Genomic DNA, 14,664 nt, shown 5'->3' with positions numbered 1-14,664 from the left:
TTTTTTGTAATGGTAATTTTTAGACTAATTTAATGGTGTCTCGGACTTACAGGTATGGTTATTAATTTACGTTAATTTTCCTTAATTTACGACCGGAATCAGTAATAATAAAACGGGACACGTAATGAACGGTCTTGATTTAAATGACATTAAAAAATACATACAGAAAAAAAAGCAAAAGAAAGGGAATATAAGTTTGGCGGCTATTTCTGGTTAATGAAAATAATAAAATACCATTCACTTCGATACAATAAACTGATTAAAGCCGTGATTGAGCCGAAGATCGTGGGTTCGAATCCCGCTCGTGACACTAATTTTCATTTCAACCGACCATACATAAAAATATTTATTAATTGAAAGAAGTAATTTGGTCAATCAGACCAATAAATATAATGGATTTAAACTGATTAAAGATGAATTCAAAAAATTATTAGTATATAATTGTAAAAAATTCCATAGATTTTGCTTTTATGACAATAGTTGTTTTAATGATTAATTGAACTGAATTTATGATCATTGGTTCTCAAGGCCAAATAACATCACAACTCGTTTTGGGATGTATTGTTATTACTTATTAGGAACAACAACTGATGCCCAAAATATGGGGGAGACCCTCGGAAGGAAGGAATCACCTTCTTATGTCGGTTGTACACTCTGACATGCTCATCGCATGAGATATGGGCTTAAGCTCTGAAAAGAGATAAATACGGTAAGCATACAGCAGTTGTTTTGAGGAAGGGTGTCTTGAATCACAACAGGAACGGTTTCTGTGGTCGGGGGTGTAATTGATCTAACGGCGGCCCTAGAGAGAAAGTGGAAGTGCGATCACCTTTCATAAATATGCCTTATGAGAGGTGATTTTCCAAATCACGCGGAGGACAGACCCAAAAGTTGGTGCAAGATCCGGCTTATTAATGGATCCTCAGGAGAAAAGGAAAGATCGACTATTTTGATACTAGTCCTAACTGGGCATAGGTATAATCGCTTTTATTTTAGCGGGAAGGAAAAAAAGGAAGACGCGGAGTGCATTGTTGGCGATTTCTAACGTGATGACGTATAATATATTCTTTGAATATGAGCGGTGAGCACTAGAATGGTTTTAGCTACAAGGATGGCGCCTTCGAAAAGAAGGTCCTGCTGGAAAGAAGTTATGGTCGACAACTCGCCAAATTGGTTAAAACGTCCTAACAGGCGGCCCCAGGACCGTGGAGCAACCTTTCTCTTAATGCCGGACATTTTAGTGTGTGTGTCTGTTAACTGCTTCGTTGATTCTGAGTTGGGTTTGGGTGAACCTCCTTCTGCGATCACGGACGCTGTCATCTTTTCTTCTTAACCATATTCTTTAATGCTCGTTTAGGGTCATCGGGTCGGATCAAGACAGTAAAGACAAAGAATTGGTCGCCCAGGCTTTCGCTACCTTGTCCTCAAGTCTCTTTCGAACAAACTCACGACAATGAATATAAGAATGAAATATGCAATACCAACATTTCCATGTTGTAAAGGTATTTTGATTGCAGCAACCGTAATTGTTTATTGTTTTTTTTTTAATTTTTTTATCCATAAGCCAACATTTAAGATGATGATTGACACTTTTAAATTATTTCTATAACATAGCGTTTCCAGGACTATTCCAATTGATTTATCATCGAAATCAACATACATTGGCGAATAATTAAATATAAATATCATATCAATGGAACAAAAGATTGTACAATTTTAACGGTTTTTTCTGTGTAATAGAAAATTGTTCGGAGTTTTAATCTACAACTGTAATATTTTATAGATTTAGTAAACTCTTCAACTGAACGGATGAAAGATTAATGTTTTACATTATTTGCACGCTAATTAAATCTAATTTATCGTTGGAGGGTGGGAATACTCCCATTGGAGAAAATAAACTCACGGTTTTTCATTGTCTTATCAATATATTATTATATAATATGATAATTTTGTACCAAAGTAAAGTAAAAATAAAACTTAAAAAAATTATGGACCACGGAAGGCTTACAAATTATTTTAACCTAGGACTAATTTTAAACTGATTCAATTAAACCCAACCCTAAACTTTTATATTATTTCAAAATAATATTATTTTACGTTAATTGCCCCTAATTTATTAATGGAGGATGCCGCGAGAGGAACGTTAAACGCCAACATTAAAAAGAAATTAAAATTAAAATTTATTTTAAGCCGGATTCCAATTATTTATCTATTAGAGAAAATATACTAACAAGTTTTGAATTGCCTTTGAGCAATTTCTGTAATAAACACAGCTTCTTATCCAACTTATTATGTATTATTATTTTACGTTAAGTTACTCTAATTAATTAATGGAGGATGGTCACGCTGGAGACATTTGAAAAAACGTGATCTAAAACATGCTTTAAGCAAGAATCCAATTATAAATTGGAGAAAACAAACACGATTCGAAATGCTTATAAGCGTAATTAATAATTTATTAAAACAACGAGGTGAAAAATTAATGAACATTCATGTACTACTTTCCTGTCAATTTGTGCAAAACGGGGAAAAACACAGATTTTTTAATAACAAATAAATAATAGCATTTTAATGTTGTATTTGGTGAACATTGGTTTGAGAAGTTTTGTTATTTGACAAGGACTTTAATAATTATTGCACTTTTTCAAGGAATTTCTTTTTGGTCTTGCGTTTTAAAATGGAGGAAAATCCTGAACCATTTGAACATCGTACCTAACATGATTTTATATCTTTGTTAATTGTTTTAATTAGTTTTTTATTTTGATTGACGGATTCGGGAATTCGTTGTTCTAAATCATAGCATTTTAATGATGTATTGATAAACTGTTTCGGGACTTTTTATTATTAGACAAAGACTTTATAGATAAATGGTTCTCTTTTCCAAGGAATCATTTTCTGCTCTTGTGTTTTAAAATTGAGGCAATTCATGAATCTTTACAATGCCATGAATGGCACTAAATATAGTATTTTATTTAATGTTTTAATTTGTTTTTATTGTTAATGACGCTTGGAGAAGATTTAACGTTCTTGATGTTGGTGTTGTACACAAAGATGTTATTGTTCTTGTGCTGTTACAATGTAAAACAGTAAATCCTAACTTTTAATGTTGTACTGAAATTGTTTCGGAACTTTTTATTACAAGACAAAGAAACAATCCGCTTTTCCAAGGAATTGTTTTGTGATCCTGTGATTTAAAATAGAGGAAAATCATGAGTCTTTACAATGCTATGCATGGCCGTACCAAACTTAATTTTATATTTTAATTAATTGTTTTAATTATTTTTTAAATTTTAATAACGTATTGGTGAAGATTTATCGTTTTTGATGTTGGTGTTAAACACATAAAGGCTATTTTTATTATTGTTCTTGTGTTGTTGCATTGTAAATGATGTAAATCATAACATTTTAATGTTGTATTAGTGAATTTTATCGAGACTTTGTTCTCCACAAGGATTTTATAAAGAATTATTACACTTTTTCATGGAATCACTTTGTGGAATTGTGTTGAGGTCTGAAATACAGGGAAATCAAGAATCTTTACACTGTCATACATAGTGACCATGATAATTTTAGTTTGTGGGAGAAGGGCAATACCAAACTTAACTTTACATTTTCCTTAATTTTTTAATTAGTTTTTATTATTAATGACGCATTGGTGAAGATTTATCGTATTTGATGTTGGTGCTGTACACAAGGAAGCTATTTTTACAATTGTTCTTGTATTGTTACAATGTAGGAAATTTAAATCATAACATTAAAATGTTTGTGTGAACTGTTTTGACACTTTTTGATACTTGACAAGGACTTTTTAAATAATTATTCTACTTTTTCAAGGAATTACTTTGTGGGCTTGTGTTTTAAAATAGAGAAAAATCATGAATATTTACAATGCCATACATAGCAAACTTGATCATTTATTTCTAGGGTGGGGGGGCGCAACAAACTTTTGTTAAATATTATCTTTAATTGTTTTAATTAGTTTTTTATTGCCGATTGACGTATTAGGGAAGAATTATCTCAGTTGTTGCCGATGATTTAAAAAAGCCGTTTTGACTATTTATGTGCTGTTACATTGCAAACATTTTATGTTGTATTGGTTGAATTGTTTTGAGACCTTTTGTCACTGATCGGATGCGAGCGAAACAAACGAGAATGCCATGGCTAATAAAAAATCTTTAGATTTAAACGAGATAAACACATAAATTGATGAATAACGAGGGACAAAGATGAATCTAGGGCACTCCCAACAGAGGAGGCGAGCACTATGAGCACAATGAGCATGAGCCCTTCCTCTGATATTCCAACGCGGCCTCGCCCACATTTCCGAATACGGCGAGCATATAAAAACTCACAGAAACGTGTTTATTCAATTTGAAAAATGTCGATTTTGAACTCACCTGAAGTCAGTCTTTGCTATCGTCAACGTCTTCAGTCTTGTTAAGCAGTCTTCTCGTATGGCACATGAGGCCTGGGGATCCGCGTACGGAAAACGCGAACTAACAACAATTATCTCATGACGGAAACTTAGAATAAACGGTGATCGTCTTCCCGATGAAGAAACCGTTCACTAACAAAACATTACATATTTTGATTTGGGCTCAACCAGAGGAAACAAAACATAATCGGCCATTTTAGTTTACGTTGTGCCCTGGCGCGGCACCGCGCCGATTTTCAGAACTACGCCTAATCAAACTTATTAGGGCGCTATCAGGGTCGTTACGCTTCGGACGACGTTCTCCATGAATTCCAGGTAAGAAATCGACTATTTCTTCTACATAAACCAAGAGATCTAGTTTAAATGCCATATTTTGACTTAAAGGGAAAATAATAACAAAAACAATAAATGTCCGCTGAAAGATTATAATTTTTTTCCCAAAACGCAACTTTAACGCGGTGGATATTTTTTTTATTATTTGTTGAATCGTACCATTATCTGGTCATTTTTAGTCAAAATAGACATATTTTTTTAATGATATAAATCAACGTAGCGTTTACAATAGTACAATTAAATTTTAATAAATTAAGTGGACAATAAATGGCTGTTTAGAATAAGAATGGCAAGAAGAAAATACGTAAAAAAAATCGTATGGCGGCCCAATCACACCATGATTCCAGATTTGTTTCTCCCAGATTTGTAAAATAAACTGTTCAAAAATGAATATATTGGGAATTTTGTAGTATTTACTTTCCGTAGTATTGTTATTTTCTTTTTATTATAAATTTCATTAAAATTGGAAATAGTTGTGTTTTACTGAAAAAAAACAACAACAAAATAATAGGTTTTAATTGCATAATTTTCTTTATTGAACACATTTTTTTTAAACAATTAATACCGTGTGTTATGTCCTCTGTTAGCTAAAACGTCTGTGCACCTGTTAGACATAGTGTTAATAAAGTTGTCACTAATTTCATAAGGAATTTCACTCCAAACATGTTGCAAAGCTGCACTCAGTTGTTGAAGGTCGACTGGATGTGGATGGTGATCGAAAAGTCTTCTCTGCAACCCATCAACATGAGCTCAATGGGATTGAGGTCTGGAAGCAAGGGGGAAGAGGCAAATGGAAAATTCCTAGGTTTTCTAAATATTGATGAACAACTCTGCCTCTATGAGGTCTGTCATTGTCATACAGATATCGAAAATCCCTGCCAATGAGATCCCTGGTTTGAGGGATGTATTCCTCGATAATTTCTTAGAAATAACGGACTGCGGTGTGGTTGTCTTTAACAATATGCAGTCCAGGTCCTCCACTTCTAGTGTAAATCCCAGTCCAGACCGTTACACTACCAACTCCAAACTGCACTGAAGGAAGCACAAACTGAGGCATTGTATGCATCTCTGTTCTCGGTAGACACGTCGGCGCCTGCTATCATTGTACAGAAGCGCACTCATCAGTGAACAGCTTTCCAGTTGATGTTCTCTTCTAGGCTCTCGCTGTACCATATTCTCCTTCGTTGCTGGTGGCGGCCTGTTGCAGGAGAGGTGTGAGGCCAACTTGATAAAGGTCTTGCCAAAACATATCGTACTTCGTTTAGAATCTCGCTGGCACTATGGACAGGGTTCCGTCTTGCAGCGACAACAATATTTCTCACCTACCTTAGCGTCGTAATGCGCTGAGATCCACTACCAGACCTGGCACTTTCAGTCTCTCAGAATCGGGCTAAGGCCCAGGGGACGACACTGTAAAACCGCCCTTGCGATATCCACTATCCAGTGACCTCGATGACTCATTCTCACAATAATATTGAGAACTTCTGGTTCACGATGATGTCTTTCCATGGTTAAAGAGAATACAACTGGATTAAAACGGAGAAAAGTCAAGAAAAGGTGTTTGTTTACAAAATGAGTAATCGCCATGTTTACTATTCTTATCCTTTATTATCTATCGTAAATCCTTTATTAATAATGAGGATTAACGCTTGTTTGTTTTTGTCGTTTCCTTGAGGGATAAATTTTTTATAGAACTCGGTGAAGTCAACGCCTTCCAAGACATTATTCTGAGTCGAAATAAAGATTTTTATTCAGCGGAATAAAAGCATTTATTACACGTTGGCTGTAGAGATTGTGATGGAAAATATTTCGTATTTCTATATTTATTTATTTACGGATCGAAATCCACTATAAAAAAGACATTTTACAATAACAAAAAATATAAATAATATATGTAAAAATACAAATAATATTTATAAAAAGAATAAGGATGTATATCCATGGTAATAATATAAATGGTAAATATAAATGATAAATATAAAAATACAATTAAAGAGTAAAAACTGAACAACAAAAATGAACGACATAATTACTAACCAAATAAGGCAGAGAAAACAAAATAAATCTGAAAGCCAATTGAAACTACAATAATTAGGTACATATTTAATGAAAATAATGCTCTTTATAAATATATAATAAGACTAGAGTACAAGAATTAGTTGAACCAGTAAATGAAATAAATTGTAATAATTTTGTATAGTATAAAATATAAAAGCATTCAACTAAGGTTGTAGGATAAGGTTTTTCATAGATTGCACAGAACTATTGAAGAAGTCAATGCTATTGCAGATGTTGTTACTCTTGATCATCATTCCGTGTAGAGGAGAAGAGAGCATGTAGTTAGAGCTTTGGAATTCAATATAAAATAATTTATAGGTTTTAAGAGAGTACGAAGGGACATGTAGCTGTAGTTGAGAGAGGAGATAAGGACTATCAATGAGATTGTTTAATAATTTAAATACAAAAACAATATCAAAGTAATCCCTTCTTAGTGCCAGTTCGAAAAGTTTAAATTCAGAGCGGATTCCGGGTTGGCAGAATTCGGAGGAAGATTGAATTTGTAGGAAAGTTTTTTTAAAAATTTGTTTTGTACAGATTGAAGAATTTTTTGATAATTTAGATAGAATGGGTTCCAAACAGGTGTAGCATATTCTAGTATGGGTTGTACAAAAGCTTTATAAAGATAGACAAAACATAAAGGATTTTTAAATTCATAGGTGTTCCGGATGATGAAACCTAGCATCTTCATAGATCTATTTTTTATTGAAAAGATATGTTCTTTAAACTTGAGCTTTTGATCAAAAAGTACACCAAGATCCTTTACGACCTCAACTCGCGTTAAAAGAGCATCATGGATGCATATTATAGCATATTTCTTTGGTAGTAGCTACTAAAGTTTTCTTCTTCAAGATACCTTGATCCAGAGTATTCGTAAGTGAAAAAGTGGTATTTTCTTCCAATCTTAAAGTTTCCGCAGGGTTGGTATTACATGTGGCCTGGCGATATAGTCAAGAAGAATCGGCTCCTTACGGTTTACCAATGTTGGAACGAATTTGCAGTTTCCCGCGCATTAGTTCCACCTTAATTCAAGAAATTATAGCGAACGACCCCAACATCACACCTCCAAACAGTCACCATAGCTTTTTTTAGGGTGCAAATTTGGTTTCGGAAGTGTTTTGGTGCTTCATCCTTGTCCACCCACTGATCTGTACACCTTTTGTTGCACGTAAGTCACTTGGACAACTATAACCAAAAAGCTAATCAGCTGGACAAAGGTAGTGCAAGTCACTTGGACATTTATTTTAAAAACGTACTTTACTACAGAACAACTTAAAAACTTTATACATTTAGCAGTTCAAACACCACTCATTATTTTCCCGCCTTTCCCCTCTAACCGAATTTTCTGTCCCTTTTTTTATGCTTCTTATTTCGATGTAATTTGACAAGACGTAATAACCGAAAGAATAACCCTCTTTAGGAGCCTTCTCCATGAGAGTTGTAAAGGCGTTGTACACGGTACTGTGAGGCAAATATGAAAGTCGAAAGAAGAGCTTAATCCACAAACCAATCTCTATTTTACGAAGGTAATGCTTATTAAGGGACTTGTCTTGACGTTTTTTTCTCAACCATACTTGGTGCAAATGAAATTTTCGTTCCATTATATTTTGGGAAAATATGAGGAAGTGCTGTGATGGCAGCTTGTTCGAAGTCCACGAACACGGTAGTAAGGTCCAAGTTCTTTAAAGTTAGGCATAATTTTTAATTGCCTTCCAGAAACGTACATAGGTCTCTAGATTTAGGAAGTCGGCAAATATTACAGGCACATAAAAACCACTCGTGCTAATGTTAATTGCATACAGTTGGGAGTAAAATTTAGGGGTAAATGCGAAGGTCCCATCAGCCACGACTTTCTCTGCCCGACATAGCTCAAGGAACTTGTCCAAACACAACGCGAACCCTGAACGTTGTCCAACGGCTGTCAAACTCGTCACTTTGTGCTCCTGTTATCGTACAGAATCCATTTCTCATCGCACATGATGATTCCATCAAGAAATGGATCATTTTGGTGGCTCAACAGAAGAGACGTGCATATTTCAAACCATCGATTTCTTTGGGCTTCGGTTAGTCGAACTTCTTTACTTTACCAATTTGCTCCAGTTGGCGAACAAGGTTGAGTGGTCAACACCAAGCTCTTCCGCAATTAAGCTCCCCGTGTCGCCTTACGTGAATTTGCTTCAATGAACATTTTGAGTTGGTCGTCGTCCACTACAGAACTACAGAAGTCCTACCGCGACCTTCCATGACTTCGAGATTGAAATATCCAAGACGAAATCTCAGAAACCATCGCAGCACCGAGCATTCGCTAATGCTTCCCTCCCCCCGCCAAATGCGCGCGGTTTGGGCCGCACTTCGCTCAAGTTTAAATCCTTACAAATAATTTTGACGAAAAGCTAGTTTGGACATATTTAATTTTGCGATCCTCACTCCTCACTCTTATAAAATTCAATATAAACTAAAAAAATGTATAAAAAATAACAGTTTAAAATATTTATTATAATCCATAAATTAGGTTTGAGGATTTAGCTTTGTTTACATGACACTTACCTGCGAAAATAAAAGAAATTTTCAAAACCTGCATTAATTTTGGACCAACCCAATAGAAAGAAAAAGGGTTTTCTTCATCTAGTATGTTCTGACGTTTATGCAAATATCTCTTAAGTAACAATGTCTATCTGGCTACAAAAAATACAAAAATTACACAATTACACAAAAAGTACATCCATAATAGCAATTACTTCCGGGTAGATTTTTTTTTTTTTATAGAGGTTTATTTTCGGTTTTTTGGGTCGATGACCTTATCTTAAGCCCCCTCGCTTTCTTTGAGGGGACCTTCTTTTCAATCACTCCCTATGGCCCATGAGCAGGTTGTCTTCCTAAATAAAGGGGAGACTCCCTTCTGTTCAATATTTCAAGTTTCCCATGGAACTGCGCTAACCTGGGAAAAAACGATCATTACGTTTCGTGTAGCACGCCAGTTATGTATACTGCTCCACAAAAAAAGTGGCGCACTTTGAAATTTTGATATTTTTTATGTACTTGTCTTTTCAGTAATATTAACATCGATTTAATTCAGGTATTTATTATAAGATTTGATTAGTGGGAAAATAAATTTCTCTCTCTCTCTCAATCTCTCTCTCTCAAAAAAAAAAAAAAAAAAAAAAAAATCACGTTTGTGTATGAACATAAAACATTATAAAACAAACTTAACAATCTTTAATTGGGTGTATTACCCCCTTTTGCTCTTATTACACACTCTAAACTTCTCAGCATGCTTATAATGCTTATAAGTGCTCAAGCTGTCAGAGCTCGTCTCAAAAGTGCTCAATGGGGTTCAAATCATGTATACGGGAATATAAGGTAAAAGTTGACATGTCAAAGGTACTGCATATCACACTAGTGGCGACAGTTAGTCGTGCATTATCTTGGATAAACAAAAATTGTTCGCCATAAACGGAGCAAATGAGACAGTATATTCCTCAACAATTTCTATCACGTAGATTTCGGCATTAAACCTCCTATTAAAAATATATAAACTACGTTTTTCCCTATAAAGAAATTCTACTCTATACCATAACTGAACCACCTCCGAACGACCCACTTCCGGCAATGTTGCAGTGGCTGTAGAACTCTACAGCTGCTCGATAAACTCGAAGACGTCCATCTGGTGAATGGAGAGAAAACGGAGTCTCGTCTGTAAACATGACATTCTTTCATTACTGTTTCCACCCGATGTCAATGTTCCTTGGAAACAAACGGTCCCGACGATGGTCTCTGGTAAGCAGTGGACCCCATTACCGACCCTATAGGAGGTAGATTCACTTCTTCAATTCTCCTTCTGACTGTTTCAGCACTAACGGACACATCCCGCACGGTTCGACGTTTCAGAAGCGATGTCTCAGAGTGTGAAATCTGATAAATCGGTCTTCAGCTGGTCCCTTGGCTCTTTGGCGTTCCCAGTACACCTTGCAATCTCCTGGTACCACAGAATGTCCGACACCAATCGTTTGCACCTCTTACAGCGTAACCCTGATTTCTTCCATCCTCAACGAGTGCAATGGCACGACAACTTGCTCGCTAATTATGGGCATTTTTGCAATCGTTTTGCTTTGTGCCACCAACACAAAAAGTGGACAAAGATATTTTTAAAGGTTTAAATGCCCTTGTTGATGATTTACATTGTGAAGATTTTAAATCTTATGACATAAGGTCGCCTCAACATCGGCGACAAAAACATATACTTTCCGTCTAGTTATCATTATTAAAGTATTAAAACAAAAAGTATGGCCCAAACATTGTCAAATTAAAAAAAAAAACAAAAATTTGATACTAAGCCACTATTTTTGTGAAGCAGTATATATGAACGTTTAACAATAGACACTTTTGCAGTGATGAACGATGAACAACTCAAAACTGCGTGGTATGGCAAGTTGCAATTTATTTGTTCAAAAGATTTAATGAATTAGGAAAATAATACCTTTCCCATGGGTTTGGCACTGGTCAAATTAGCTTAAAAAACGAATCAAGCTTTTTCGCCTCGCCCTGCTTATAGGCTTGTAGAATGAAGAATGTACTGTTTTAAAAGGATTTTTTTTTAAAACCAGTATCTGTTGTCCCCAAAGTCAAGTGATTCTACTAGAAGTATTGCATAGTACTAGAAATATGCACTTAGTAGAAGTGACCCAACCAAAATTAAACGATATATCATCAAATTGTAAAAAAAAAAGTCAGTACATTGTCTCACCCTGCTTCTTGCGATCTCTTCATTAAGAAATAATTAAAGGATAAAAATATGGTAAAATATTTAGCTTAATTAAACTCTTCTCTCTTCCAAAATTCTACCAAAATTATTTTTAGGTTGTTGTTATAGAGGACCCCATGAATTCATTTCCCCAAAATATCTGATTCTGAGTATCTTGAAGTTTTTCATTGGTTAGAATTTAGCCGTCCGCTTGATGATGATGAAGATGGACACTTGGATGTGGGGGTTTTTGTCCCCCACAACCTTGGCTTATTGTACTTTTCCGAGTTTCTAAGTTCAATTGACTCGATCTCCTAGGAAGTATTAACTTCGTATTCCAGGAGCGTTTTCTTCACATTCGAAGATATTGTTGGTGGCTTTCTTCCTCCTTATTGTAGTTTCTGTTTAAAATGAGTAATTTTTGTAGTTTTGGTATCCAGAAAGACAATGTTACTTAAGAAACTTACTTGTATAAGCGTCAACTCATACTAGATGAAGAAAACGGAACAAAATAATAAATTAAATTTTCACGAGTTGCCATTAAATTTTTTTGTTAAATTTATTCATACTCTAATCAAATTTAAGTTTCTACAAAAAATCTTTCCTTCGGCAGTAATTCATTCCATTCGGTATTTTATAATTATTTACCCAGATGAATTCGTATCTAAGCTTGCCTCGAAAATAAATCAAGCAGCCTGTCCTTAGGATAAAGAAAGAAGGAGCCACCGGAAACAAGCCCACTAAAGAAATAGAACAACCGAAGTGTAACTCATTGAAGGAGTGTCCCTGGGAGCAGCTGGTTTATTTGTGGTAGAAAACAGGAAAACCTGGTTGTATTTACTTTTTTTACTAGGAAAAAGCCGTTTTGTGAAGGTCCCTATAGAAAAAATTACTTTTTTTAATTTTAAAAATTTAGAGATGTTTTATATTTTTGTAAACTACGCAAAAATGAATAGGGATATTGTCAATTTTTTAGTTTTTACTTTCCCTATCATTTTAATTTATTTTGATTATAAATTGCATTAAAATTTATTAGATTTTTTTTACTGAAGGAAAATGTAATTAACGGATTTTAAAAAATAACAAAATAATAGGTTTTCATTGCATAATTTTCTTTATTGGACACATTTTTTAAACAATTAATACCGTGTGTTATGTCCTCTGTTAGTTAAAATTTCTGTGCACCCGTTAGGCATAGTGCTAATTGCTAATGAAGTTGTCACTAATTTCATAAAGAACTTCACTCCATAGATGTTGCAAAGTAAAGTGTTGTAGGTCAACTAGATGGTGATCGAAAAGCCTTCGCTGCAACGCATCCCAGATGTGCTAAATGGGATTGAGATCTGGAAGCAAGGGGGAAGAGGCAAATGGAAAATTCCAAGGTTTTCTAATCATTGATGAACAACTCTTCCTCTATTAGGTCTGGCATTGTCATCGAGAAATCGAAAAATCCCTGCCAATGACATCCCTGATTTGAGGGATGTATTCCTCGATAATTTCTTGGAAATAAGGACTGCGGTGTGGTTGCCTTCAACAATATGCAGTTCAGGTCCTCCAGTGTAAATCCCAGTCCAGGCCGTTACACCGCCTCCAACAAACTGCACTGAAGGGAGCACTAACTGAGGCATTGTATGCATCCCCTTTTCTCAGGAGACTATTTGGTGCCTGCTATCACTGTACAGACAGAAATTTTTGCTTTTAAAGGCCTTGCCAAAACATCTTGTACTTCAGTTAGGTTGCCTTGCAACAATGAAAATATTTCTGTCCTCCTTTAGCGTCGTAATGCGCTGCGATCCACTATCACGCAGTTTGTGTGGCACTGCCAGTCTCTCGGAATTGAGAAAAGCTTGAGAGACCAGGCTCTGCGAGACGCAACTGCGATATCCACTTGCCAGTAATCACCCTGTTTCATTCTCACAATAATATTGCGTACTTCTGGTACATGGGTAAAAGATGAGAAAAGGCGTTTGTTTACAAAATGATTAATCTTCATGTTTACTATTCTTAAATAAATCCGTTTTTAAAAATGAGGATCAACATTTGCTTTTTTTTGGTTTCTAGCTAGGTAAAGAAATCAAATGCTTCGAGGTTGTCGTCCCCCCATCCTCAGAGGGTTATCCTTTCTAGGATTTATTCTCATTTTCTTTGTTTTTTGGCATTTATGTTAAAGCTTCTTTGACTGTAAAGTTTATGGCCGTTATTTTGGTTAGCAGGCCGTTTATCTTTGGCGCCAAGAGAGACAAGGTTTTCCAATTTTAATGCATTCCCCATTGAATGTTTCTTTTCCTTCGTTCCAGGATGCGCGCATACAGCACCATGATGAAGAGGGTGGGTGGGAGGATGCATCCTTGCTTAACTCCTGTGTCCACGTTGAACTGTTCCGAAAGCTTCCCTTTATGGGTCAATTGACAGTTGTTTCTTTGTTACATACATTTAACTAGGTAATGATTTTAATAGGAATGTCATCTCTTTCCTGAATGAGTCATATTTGTCCACGATCGATGTAGGAGGCCTGAAGGCTAGATATCCCGGGCTCGCCACACTGCTAATGAATGCTCCATTTTTTCAAAATCCCTTTTGCTCTTTCCTCAGTCGCTTTTTGACAGCTGCTTTAATTCTTTTAGATGATGCTAGCAAGAACATTGCTGGCTACTGTCATTCTGCCAGATTCGACTTAATTGTTTGTATACTTTTCGGATGGTCAATCAGCTTTTAGCCCTTCGAGTGATGTACGATCCATTCCTGCCTTCTTCCCGTTTGTTCAGTTCCATTTCGGCTTCTTCTATCTCCTCTAGTGTAAGTGCTTCGGTGTTAATGTGTAGCTGTTCCCTTGAGCGGTTGTTCTGAAATCAGGGGCGACGGATCTTTTGCATTCTCTGTTGACGACTTGGCATAGAGGATTATAGAAATTGAATGACTTAATTGATCACATCGCGTTTCTGCCGCTTATGCGCGAGATGTTTCCTGTATCGCTGTTTACTCGTGTCTTCGAATTATCGGATAGTTTGCGTGCTGCCAAGCAGTTGAATGTGATTAGCTCGCTTCCTGAACTATACACGGTAAAAATCGAACAGGGAAATGTATCACTAGTTTCGGC

General features: G+C 35.5%; 1 protein-coding gene and 1 long non-coding RNA gene across 2 annotated transcripts in view; one reads left to right on the top strand and one right to left on the bottom strand.

Annotated features, from left to right (window-relative positions):
- LOC112127883 (aryl hydrocarbon receptor nuclear translocator-like protein 1) overlaps positions 1 to 4,652 on the bottom strand; it is a 103,254-nt gene extending 98,602 nt beyond the window's left edge. The window contains exon 1 of the mRNA XM_024229424.1: positions 4,398 to 4,652. The gene's annotated coding sequence lies outside the window, so the exon portion shown is untranslated. The remainder of the gene's footprint in view (positions 1 to 4,397) is intronic.
- A 54-nt stretch (positions 4,653 to 4,706) lies between these two features.
- Positions 4,707 to 14,664, top strand: part of LOC112127885 — a 54,825-nt gene continuing 44,867 nt past the window's right edge. The window contains exon 1 of the long non-coding RNA XR_002910770.1: positions 4,707 to 4,750. This is a non-coding gene — a long non-coding RNA (uncharacterized LOC112127885). The remainder of the gene's footprint in view (positions 4,751 to 14,664) is intronic.

The sequence above is a fragment of the Cimex lectularius genome, unplaced genomic scaffold (genome assembly GCF_000648675.2).
Source record: "Cimex lectularius strain Harlan isolate CLEC.00 unplaced genomic scaffold, Clec_2.1 scaffold233, whole genome shotgun sequence".
NCBI classification, from domain to species: domain Eukaryota; kingdom Metazoa; phylum Arthropoda; class Insecta; order Hemiptera; family Cimicidae; genus Cimex; species Cimex lectularius.
Note: the sequence above shows the minus strand (reverse complement) of the source record. Positions and strands in the feature narration are given on the sequence as shown.